Source organism: Sceloporus undulatus, chromosome 4 (genome assembly GCF_019175285.1).
Source record: "Sceloporus undulatus isolate JIND9_A2432 ecotype Alabama chromosome 4, SceUnd_v1.1, whole genome shotgun sequence".
NCBI classification, from domain to species: Eukaryota; Metazoa; Chordata; class Lepidosauria; order Squamata; family Phrynosomatidae; genus Sceloporus; species Sceloporus undulatus.
The window spans coordinates 127093147-127105770 of record NC_056525.1 but is presented as its reverse complement, the minus strand read 5'-3'; positions in this window follow the sequence as shown (position 1 = coordinate 127105770).

Here is a 12624-nt window from a genome sequence, read left to right as displayed (position 1 = left end):
TTCTGTATACAAAACTGCAAGACTGTTCTGTTGGCTGTACATGATATTAACACAGGGCTGTACTGACACATGTGTTAGAACTACAGAGCAAATCTGTCATCTCCTGTCAAGCTTGCCTACTAGTCTTCCCTAAAATTGTACTGCGTTTCTTGGTGCCAGCCTAAACAGTTGATACAGGGACGTAGGCTAGGAGAGCAAAAGAGAAGAAACACAAAACTCTTAAAAACAGTACCAGATGTATTTATAGAAAATGCTCACTTCTAGTGTGTGCCAGATCTTCATCAGAGCAAAATCCACTTTGTTCTGTCTGATGCCAGAGTGTTGTCTGTATAGTGGAGAATCCCCAATTTTCTATGCTCACATAGTATTCCTAATTGAGAGCAGAGCTGTTCCTGAAAAACCTGAACTTCATGTGTTGAAATATTTATGGGAACCTTCAGATATGAACGAACATTCACAATAAATGTATGATCTTTCAAGTTAACACACTTGTACTATGCAAGCATCTTTAGAAAACTCTTGCCAGTGATTTTTATGGTCTTAGAGGGTTTTGTTCTTATACCTTTGACTGTTGTTCTAATATGAAGGTCGTCACTTTCATTATAACCCCTAAAAATGGTGGGTCTAGTTCTCAAAATCAAATATTTTACAAATTCAAGTGGGCTGCATGCTCTGACAAGATATAATTTTAACTTTTTTTTAAAAAAAAGTGATCTGATTTGAAAGAGCATTGCACTAGAATAAGCAGCTATGCATGCTGAACAATATCTTAATTGGTCACTTGTATCAATTATATATTTAAAAAAGGCAAAACTCAAGTTAGTTACTATAGTAGAACTGGGATATTTTGGATGGTAGCTGGAAAGAGCAAGAGGGTATGAAGGCATCCCAGTTTCCTGGAGATAATAGAGACGAACAACCCAGATTGTTATATGACTTTCTCAAGCAAGGATGAGAAACTTTGACCCTCCAGATGTTTTTAGACTACTTTTCCCATCATCCTTCTCATTGGCTATACTAGCAAAACTTGATGACATGTTGCATAGGATCCAAGGCCCATATGGCAACCATAGGAGAGGAAAACATAGGTTTAAAACAAATTGAAATGCTCAAGATTCTGAACCTGAGCCATGTCCCATGGTACACACACATGTGTATTTGCAGGGCCAGTATTTGTCATTTACATAAGGTGTTCATTATGTGCTCACTGCACAGGCTCCTGGAAATCTGCATGAGGGGCTGTCCTCATGGGCCAAAAGACCTGTGTCCCCCCCTGGCTTTGTGCCACCAAGTTTAGATGACACAAGCCAAATCCCCAGGGCCAGGATCAGGCCCAATCATGCCAGATCAGAAACAGATCTGGTGGACCTAGCCCAATCCTGGGGTAAACAGTTGCTACCCAGGGGATTTTACCTCTAGTGTGTCATGGGGTTCCTGGAAACTCCACAATCAGCCCTGGCTCTTCAGATGCCCCCTGCACTCCTTTGCTTGGCTTGTCCTCAGAAGCCCCCCCCCCCCCCCGGTCACAATGTTTGACATGGAAACAGGGCCCCTGGCCACATGGGTGCAGCCATGCCTGGGTGAGCATTGGGGTCAGAATAGCATGGACACAGCCCATGCTGTCCTGACCCTTCTGCTCAGCCCTTATGTCTGCAAAAATCAATACAAAAAGCAGCCCTGAATTACATAAGAGAAGGCCTTTGTAAATGTGTGGCCACTAACAGTTTGTCAACATGAAAGCTGAGTCTAGTTTGAAGTTTAAACCTACAGTTTTGACTAACAAACATTTTCCACTGATAAGATCATACTTTATGTGCCATAACAGTAGACTCATAACCCAGATAAAACACATCATAGAATCATAGAGTAGGAAGAGACCTCAAGGGTCATCCAATCCAACCTCCAGCCATGCAGGAAATCTCAAAGCATTCCCAACAGATGGCCATCCAGCCTCTGTTTAAAGACCTCTAAGGAAGGAGACTCCACTACAATCCGAGGGAGTTTGTTCCACTGTCAAACAGCCCTTACTGTCAGGAAGTTCCTCTAGATCAAGAGAAGTAATAGTGCCACTATTCTGCTCTGCTTAGGCCCCACCTGGAATATTGTGTCCAGTTCTGGGCCCCACAATTTAAAAAGGATGTTGAAAAACTGGAGTGTGTGCAAAAAAGGACGACCAAAATGATGAAGGGTGTAGAAACCATGCCCTATGAGGAACGTCTTAGGGAGCTGGGGACGTTTAGCCTCGAGAAGAGAAGGTTAAGAGGTGGTATGATAGCCCTGTTTAAATACTTGAAGGGGTGTCATATTGAGGAGGTAGCAAGATTGTTTTCTGCTGCTCCAGAGACTAGGATCCAGAGCAATGGATGCAAGCTACAGGAAAAGAGATTCCACCTCAACATTAGGTGGAACTTCGTGACAGTAAGGGCTGTTCGACAGTGGAACAAACTCCCTCAGAGTGTAATGGAGTCTCCTTCCTTAGAGGTCTTTAAACAGAGGCTGGATGGCCATCTGTCAATGGGGATGCTTTGATCTGGATTTCCTGCATGGCAGGGGGTTGGACTGGATGGCCCTTCAGTCTCTTCCCACTCTATGATTCCTAATGTTGAGGTAGAGTCATTCATGGTGTCATTGTGTGCTAGTAATACTATACAGGTATTCATACTTATATTTGTGCTTATATAGTACATGTACTATAATATAATAAACAGTAATATAGATTCCACGTTTCAACTATTTCCGCTTGACAGTTCTCTTGTCCCTCACCTGTCGAATAAACAAGGGACAACTGTGGCTGGTTTTAGAGAGCATGTCCTGTTTGATTCTTTTAGCCTTTTACAAAGTGATAGCATTTTTAGCAAGAACACTGAATAAAGAGGAAACTATCTGAGCTCAAAAGCCATCTCATGTTTGATGGTTACCAGTGTGGTGTTGCAGTTAGAATGACAGACTAGAATGGGTTCAAATAACTCTTCAATTAACTTCACTAGGTGACTGGAGCAGTAGTTCTCTCAACGTAGCCTGCTACCTCAAGGGATTGTTATAAGGATAAAATAGACTGAGGGAAGAACCAACTCTACTAGATCTTTGGAGAAAGAGTAGGGTAAAATGTAGCAAATATGTAAATATCACACTGCTTTTTGAAGAGCATTGTGTAATGATTCCATTTCTTAAAAAACTTTCACCCAGTCTTGCATTTTCATAGATTGCTTTGCTGCTTCCTACCAGGCTTTTCTGCCAGCACCCACCTTGCAAAGCAGTGGCTTCATGTTTTGTTGTAGGTGCTTCTGCTCATAAGATTTGTATTGGCATATTACACCACTGACCTTATAGTGAGCCTAGGAGCATAGGATAAGCAGGCTGGCAGGCAAACCAGCCAGCCAACTGGATACCTGAAAGAAATGGCTACCAAGGAAGAGATTATTAATTCCTGCCTGCCTTGGCCTTTGTGTCATTCTTGTTTGGATGGATACAATATCTTCCATCCCATTTGATATATATTGAGTAGATTTCTGTCTGTTTTCATTTTTTGTCCATGGTGCTTTTTGTCTGATGTTCTGTTCGGTCATTTAGTGTGCCTTTCTTGCCCTCATTGTTCAGTATTATGCAGGCTTCCCCAAGTGCTGGGGAATGAGAGTGAGAGTAGCTGTTATACCCATTCAGGTTTTGTTACTTGGACCACACACACACACACTTGAGATCTAGATATTTAAGCCACTAGTTGGATTTTCAATTATCTTTTTCTTACGTTTTGATGCCTGAAGTTTGAGCAGTAATTTGAATATAACTGGTCCTGTTTTTAGATTGCATGGAAGTGAAGTCAAAAGTGCAGATGGATAAGAACTAGTAGTTCTGTGGATTAAGTTGTTCTGCACTTGAGAAATAAGGCAGAGATTAGGATGTTCATTCTGTTGAATATTTCAAGTCACCAAATGCCATTAAAGCTCAAGCTTTTGGTATGAACACAGCTGCACCCCTTGGTCTTCCATACTCTGTCAAAATATGCCTGTCTCCTTATCACTGCCAAACTCTACAGGGCCTGCCAACTCATAGCAGTAGTGCTATTCAAAAGTATGTTTAGCTATTTTGAAACAACTGCTATATGGACATTGGAGTTCTAATTAAATGGTTGATTGTTGATTTCTAAAATCATTTGGGGTTTTTTTTTTTTTTGTAGAATTCTGAAAATAGAACTGAATTTAACCTAATTTCCCCTTTAACATGGGTGAATCTTCTGGTTTTGCTGTTCTGTAATTCTGTGTTTGTGCATGCATATACCATGCTGATATCTCATGTCTGTCTATGTCCTACCTATTTTATCAGATCTCTATCTCCAGAGTCAAATGAACTGCATCCAAAGGTATTCAAAGAACTTGCAGTCATGGAAGTAATGCGTGGAAGTAATAATTGAAAAAGAAATATGTTTTTTATCCCTGAAGAACAGGTGAAGTCGCTGCAGACTAAAGGCAGGCAAATGTTCCTGTCTTCAGAACCTTCACAATTCAGACTATTTAACAGCAATACCAGAATCAGTCAGCTTAATGTCAGTACCAGGAAAGGCTTTAGAACAGATCATGAAAGAGTTATTGTACATAGAAAATAATGTTGTGATAACTAGGAACTACCATGGGTTTCGCTAAAACAAGTCATACCATACTAATCTCTCTCTTTTATATGTATTTAATAGAGTTACAAACTTGGTCAGTCAGAAAACGTACATAGAGAATCTCTTAATTTCAGTCACATTTTTTTACAAGGTCCCCCATAATAATCTTGCCAATGATCTGATACAGTGTTGCTCATAGGTAGCTTTGTAGCATGTTGATGAACCAAATTCAAGAGTGCTCGCCAGTTATTCCTCATCGTTCTAAAGAGAATGAGAAGTGGGGTGCCACAGGGTTCTGTTCTGGGCCCAATGTTGTTCAACATCTTTATAAATGACTTTGATGAATGAACTGGGTCGTGATCATCAAATCTGGAGATGATGTCAAATTAGAAGAGGTAGCTAAAACCTCCAAAGATAAAATCTGGATTCCAATATGACCTCAATAGATTGGAGAGCTAGTCCAAAGATTAAGAAAATGAATTTCAACAGGGATAAATGTAACATTTATCCAGTAAGGATCATACTACATTTATGCAGTAAGGATCAAATGTACAAATACAGTGCAGAATCTAAAGTTCAAACATAGAATCATAGAGTTGAAAGAGACCTCAAGATCCATCCAGTCCAACCCCCTGTCACGCAGGAACTCACAATCAAAGCACCCGTGACTGATGGCCATCCAGACTGTTCAAAAACCTCCAAAGAAGGAGACCCCGCTACTCTCCAAGGGAGTGTATCAAACAATTCTTACAGTCAGGAAGTTCCTTCTAATGTTTAGGTGGAATCTCTTTTTCTGTAGCTTACATCCATTGTTTAGTCCTATTCTCTGGAACAGCAGAAAACAAGCTTGTTCTATCTTCAGTATCACATCCCTTCAAATGGTTAAACAGGACTATCTTATCACTCCTTAACCATCTCTTCTCCAGCCTAAGCATACCCAGTTCCCTAAGTCATTCCTCATAGGGCATGGTTTCCAGACCTTTCCCTAGCAGCTAGCTGCCCAGCCTCCAAGGAAGAGACCCCACTACCTCTCTAGGCAATTGTTCCCATTGCTGAACCAATTTGTCAGTTACTGAGTGCTTTCTAACGTTCAGTCGAAATCTACACTATAACCCAGGGAAGGGGATGTTGCATTTGGTGGTCCACACACAATGTTTAGGCAGCTTGTCATCCATCCCTTTTGCAGATGCAGTGGGTTTTTTGCACAAATGGAGTTTATGGTATTAACCAATACATTTTGTCTAGAAGAAGGTATGCTTGTTTTGTTTTTTTGTTTGTTTTTTGCTATGATTTTTATTGCGAAGGTAAAAATCAAACAGGAGTGTGGCATTTGTTGCCAAAAAACCCTAGTATTGATATTGTCCCCTCCCCACTCCTCAGAATGAACAAGCTGAATTACAAAGAGCCAAAATGATTGCTGGAATGGAAATTCCTTTTTGTTTACAGTGATGGAAGAAAACATTCACATTAACAAAGCATTTAAATTTGCAGTGTGACTTTTGCAGAACATTTAAAATGCCTTGGTGTGGAGGGGATGATTAACTGATCATGGATCTGCCTTACTTAAACAATTTGAGGCTGATGCTTTATAATTTTTGAAAATGGCAGACCTGCTGGCACAATATTCCTCTGGAGAATTCATAAGGTTTAAATCTCACAATCTTAACATTTTGTCAGTTTTCCTTTTTTAGGCATATTTATAAATGTATAACACAAAAGCCATCCAGACTAACTGTCAAATACAGCCTTAAAGGAAAGATGTCTTGAATCAAGTGTTACTGTCTATTCAGAACTTGAATTATAGATTTTCACTAGTATTCAATAAGTGGTTTTATATGAATGGAATAAATGAACTCTACAGTAGAACAGCCACTGGCAATTTAAAAACTATATCTGTGACCTGAAATATGCTTTCAGCTGAAGAATGGATATCTTGCATTAATGCTGAAACAAATGACCAGAGTATTCAAACAAACTTGGTTGTTCTCAGCCTTCTCCTGATGTCACAAAAGGAAGAAGTGTATAAAGTGGCTGATATATTCTGAGACAGTGATGCTCAACATTTCCTACAGTGATGGTTTAGTATTGTATGCTGAGTTATTCCAGAATGGCTGAAGGTTCATGGGCCAGTCAATGAGATTTCTATGAAAACAGTCCCAGCCTTCTCCTTTGGCATCTCTGCTTGAACAGATCTCTGCCTTGGAGAGCTGCTGCCAGTCAGAATGCACATTACTGGGCAAAATGAACCAACTGTCTGAGCCATCCAGATTGTATTGAAAGCACAACTACATGCTGGATACAGATGCAGTTGTTCATTTAACTATGAGACACTTGCAGCTTCTGTTTACACTTTCCCCAAGCGGAGAGACAGAGCGTTTCCACCTGCATTGCAGTTCATGTGGGAAGACACATCTTCCAAGTAGTTAGAAGCTTTAGCTGGACTATGGCCCTGTGGGTTTCATATACAGTATAGTCAGTTTTCCTGTAGTGTTCTGGGGACTGTAAGGACTCTGCAGAATGGTAATTCATGGCAGAAGCATTTCCATGAACATTAGCTTGTCCACCACTGTTAATCTTTTCCTGCAATGCATTGCTGCAAGACAGTATGGGCTATGTGTAAGTCATGCCTTTTGTTTGCATGACTGCTGAGCATATAGTTTCCAACATGCCCCAGAAATTCTTTGCAGTGCACTGGGATTCTTGAGTCAACACAGATGTGCCATTATTCAACATTTATTGTATAATTTTTTGCCTCTTTCTGGATGTTGGGAAGCAGTGAAGCTTTAGTTCTTTGCCCTGACCAGATTTGCATTTCTTGCACTTGTGAATTAGGTGGAAGAATCACTTTAATGATAATGTAAAATGTGACTCTTGTGCTTTATTCACTGGCATTTATGTTCAGTTGGGGGCAAATGGAGAAACCCCAAGGGTTTCCATTTTACATGTCATGTGCTGAAAGCCCCATGTTTTACTCTATTTAGGTGTTTGTAACTGAGGCTAGGAGTGAGATTTGTTTGACAGAATACAGGGTGTTCTGTACAGTTTTCCCATGAAGATTTATTTGAACATAGGTTGCATGAAAAAAATATGGTGATTTGTTTTAAACTTGGAGGTTCAATGTGTGCTTCACTTTACTCTGCTAGGAAAATAGTCCCAGGAAAGGCTAATCAACCTGAAGTTTCCTGACTTCCTCCTGAATTACCTGGTAGCTTCTTAAACTGTGGAGCTTGACTTCCTTCTGAACAAAGCTTGTGAGTGAGATGATCAGCAGGAACACTGTTTGTTGTGGTGTGAGTCTTTGGAAGCAGTTCTGTTTGTGATCAACTAGTGATTGTGCCAAAAAGATTAGTATATTCAGAATGATGACTGATACCCACTTTAAAATATTAGAAGGAAAAATGATGCTTAGTGGAAAAAGGCACACTTTTACTATGGGGCATTGAAAGTGAGGAATACTCTTGTAGCTTAATATAAGTATATTTTAAAAGTCTGAAGTGGCTTTGCGGTGCTGTTTGTTAATTTCATCTGACTTGTAGTAAACCAAGGCTGGAATTCACTTAAGCCAGTTAGGAATGTGTAACTGAGAGATACACATTTGTGACTGGTTTGTATACATGATCCGTATGTGCCACATTTCCTTCTCATACCAGCAATCTTTGATGTGAGGGGGAATTGCAACAGAGCCCTGCTTCTGGCTGTTGCACCAGAGAGCAGTCATGGGAGGGAAGGAACGTCAATCAACTGCTTTCCGGGCAGCAGCTGCTACCCAGTGGGTTTGGAAGTATGGGATATGACACACTGTGTAGCTACATAACTATAATGCATTTGTAACTGCCTTAGTGAATTGCAGTCCAAATTCATAATTGGGTTCAAAGGAAGAGGGAGTTCCTTTTAAAGGAACAGTTAAAAGGGAGCTGCATACATACTTCTAGTTGTGGCAAAATTCTTCCCAGTGGGTCTAGGACAACCAATTAAGAGAGGATTCTCCCCACAGCAGCATATATGAAGCCCAGTATTCCACATGGAAATTAAATAACCTTAACAGGCCATTGTAAAAATATCAGGAAGATTTTGCCCTCCTGTGGGTTTTTTAAGTACGTATCTCCCTGTATCAGGTTTTTTTTTTTAATTCCAGCGGAAGCCAGAAGATACATAATGTCTTCCTTTGTTGTGTTATGTTCTTGTGGCCAAACAAAACGCTACCTAAAACACAAGAGCTGCTACCCAAAATAGTGCCCCTTTTCTCGCCACATAATAATCAAATGTGTAATTTATTTTTCTCTCTGCACCTCTGTGCCCACTTGTATCCCACCCTCCAGTGACACATGGGTCATTTGGTTCATGACTACACATTTTTTAGGAGTAGAGGGATCTCTTTTGCATTGTAACTGTATATTTATGATAGTATTTCATTCTTTTCTTAGGAGGTGGGATTTTCAATATGATATTATTCCTTTAGGAACCACTGGGCATTTAAAGTATATGTATGCTCAGCAAGAGGACTCTGGTGCTATTTTTCTATTACTTGGTTTATACATACCTAACAACGAATACCAGATGCTGTAGGCTGTATTTCAGTGGAAGGAACTGGCAGAACCACCACTAAATATTCGTTGCCTAAAAACCTCCATGAAATTCATGGGATCGCCATAAGTCGACATGTGACTTGAAGGCACATATACATACAATATCTTGTTTCCCAGTTGCTAGCCTCACATATTCAGCATAAATTCTCTGAATTATGTTTTTTATCATTTGGAAGCACAAATTTAAGATAGTTGAATTCAGCTTTGTAAGTGTGCTACAAATTTTTCAGGACTTATATATAAACTCCTCCGAAGGGTTGGTGATCAGACCATGTACGGGGAGATGGATGAGAGAGTACTGTTTTACAATTTTGAATTAGTCCAAAGAGTGACTTTCACAGTGGTTCTTCAAACAATTTTACTACTGGTTTTTGATAACTCGTCCCCTCCCAGGGGATTATTCTTAGGCTCTTCATTATTCATGCCAGTGTTTCCATATTCAGTGTACACATGAGACTTCAGTATGTCAGTTAATAGGTTACAAATGTCAAATTAGTCTGAACATTTTCAAAAGGATACACACTAAGACAAAATTGACTTTAAGACACAGAGAAGCTCTCGTTTGAGCGCATTAGCTTGTATTTCTTTATCACACATAATTGAGATAGAAGGTTTTTTGGGGAAGTTTGGAGATATATGAAATGGTGTCACAGAAAATTTCTAAGTACACGGTGCTTGTGATGTAGGCAGAGTGAGGTGCCTTCTTAGTCCTATTTGTAATCCCTGTCCTGGATGGGAAATGTCTTCATACTTGGAGCTATCTCATGTTAACAGTTTAGCATGCCATCCCCAAGGCACCAGTAACCTACTAGTGAATAGATCTGCACATATACAGCTTTGTCAAGCTGAGAAGTACCAGAACAGGTAAACTTGTGCTATTTCCTCTATACCCCTAATTAATACAACTTGGTTTCTCTGTATTATATATTGAAAATCCTTTTAAAGAAGTAATAGGGCACTTTAAGTCAATTATTTTAAGTACCGTGACATCCCTTCTCCTTTCCCCATGTGCACTTTAAACTCTGTGGCTATTGGTAGGTGTTACATTTGGAAGGATTTGACTTAGATGGAAAATAGCAATGAGCAATGTTAACATTGGTGTTTCACTGCTGTATCTTGCATCCTTGGAGGCAAAAGTATTGCATATTCTTTCTCCTTGGTACACCCAAACCTCCAATAGTGTGAAAGCAATACCCTGTGTGTACTTGGAGCACCACTCATTTTTAACCCAGGCATATGTTACCTAGAAGGCTGGCATGCTGTGGTGGAATGAGGATGCTAGCATTTCTAGTATACACAGAACCTTAGGTTTTAAGGGCAATTAAGATAAATATCGAGGGGATTGAAATTATCTAAATTTAAAACTAATGCACATGTATTCTTTACTTATTTTGTGTCCCAGATTTGTTTCTCTTCTATTGGGCAATAACTCACTTATTCAAACTTGGTGTGAACTAGGATGCTAGCATCTTGAATACTACCAGACAAGCAAAACATATGCAGAATGACAGAGCCAATTAGACAAGGTTCTTAAGAGTGCTATGCTATTGCCTTGCATACATGCTTTATAGTCTTATATTCCACACATGGCCATATCCAAGATGATAGCAGGATGGAAAATCTGGACTTTGAATCATAGTTGTAATACTCCACATGATGGCACCTAATCCCACCTTCTGGAGCCTAACTGAATTTGAGGAAAGAAGAGTTGGAAATGTCGGATTCATGGGAAATTCTCCCATCAGTTAATTCTTTTGGAAGTTTAACATTAACTCCTGATGTTAAATATAGTTTTGCTCTGTTTCAGAGGAATTTGATGTTGATTTCTCTCCCTCGTTCCCAGTTAAAAGCAAACGAAACACCATCAGGCACAACATTTTAAATTATTGCTCAGTAAATCTGAAACAGTTAAGATTTACAATGATTAATTTTCTGTTGGAGTGCTGAACCTTTCTATTTGCTTTGTATTGTAGAGCAGAATTCATACTTCAATCTTGAAGCAAGCTGAAATATAATGCAGTTTTCTGCAATGTTTGTTAGCAGAACTGCCCAGTATATATTTTAATAACCATTTTTCAAAACCTAGGCCCGTTACATTGTTTTAGTCTCCCAATGCTCTTCATGCTCATAGAGGGAGAAAGAAAGGGAGGCAGGAGAGCTGTGATTTTGTAGGCGGGTGTTTTGGTGTGGATGGAAGGAAAATAAAATAACAATGAAAATAAAGACATGTGCAAACATATTTAAAGCAGTTTAGCAAAAACAAAACAAAACCCGAGCACCTCTCATTGAACAGCTTTAAAAATGTGAATGAAAACTTAGCAACTTGGTTAGCACTCTGAAAAAGAAATTCTATAAATGTATACTTGAAATTCTGTTTGTATTTTAAAAAGAAATGCATTTCCTCTTTAACACTGTGTAAAAGAAATGTTATGCATGTGAGTGGTTTGAGAATTAAATGGTTTAATACCCAAAGCTGGAGAACACTCTCATTTGTCCTTGTCTGATTGTAGTCTTCCCCACCGCTTCTTCAGAATAAGTCACCTTTGAGCCCAAACAGACAGGCTTCTGGCCTTTTAGGACGCGTGCATCATTTAAACAGCATACCTCCAAAGTGACTCGAAGCAGCTTTATTTTGGCCTGTCTGTTTGGGCCCTTAGACTCTTGTGAGCTCTTTTGAGCTTTTTTCACAAATTGGTGATCTCTGGTCTTTCAGGAGAAGAAATCATCCCAGCCCTCTTTGCATACACTTTCACCATCAGGGGTTGCTTATATTTTGGTAGGGCCTTTCTTGGCAGCTCACCAGCCAAGTACAGCTCTTACTGTGGGAGATGGCCAAACAAAGAACAACATATGACTGGTTGGTTTTCTTTGTCTTAGTCCAGTGATGGCGAACCTATGGCACGCGTGCCAGAGGTGGCACTCAGAGTCCTCTCTGTGGGCACATGTGCCATTGCCCCAGCACAGAGTTTGCCAGAGTTTGTTACTAAGAAAGCCAGAGGGAAACGGCACTTTAGAATAAATAAGTTGGTTTTGGGTTGCAGTTTGGGCACTCGGCCTCTAAAAGGTTCACCATCACTGTCTTAGTCGCTATCAAGTAGTTCAAGCCCACCCTTCTTGGTTATACAGAGGCTTTTTCAGAAACCCAAAATATTACAAATGCATGATGAAGGGCAAATTATATTTTTTTTAAATAGCAGGCTCCAGAATCTTCATCCGTAATTTGCAAATGATTTCTAAAAAGTCAATTCCACAGAAAAGAGATTTCAACTAAACATTAAGAGGGACTTCCTGACAGTAAGAGCTGTTTGACCATGGAACACACTCCCTTGGAAAGTGGTTGAATCTTTGGAGGTCTTTAAACAGAGGCTGGATGTTCCAGTATGTCCTACATGTTCCAGTGTGCCCTGTAGGGTAGAAATGTAGGACCAAAATGTT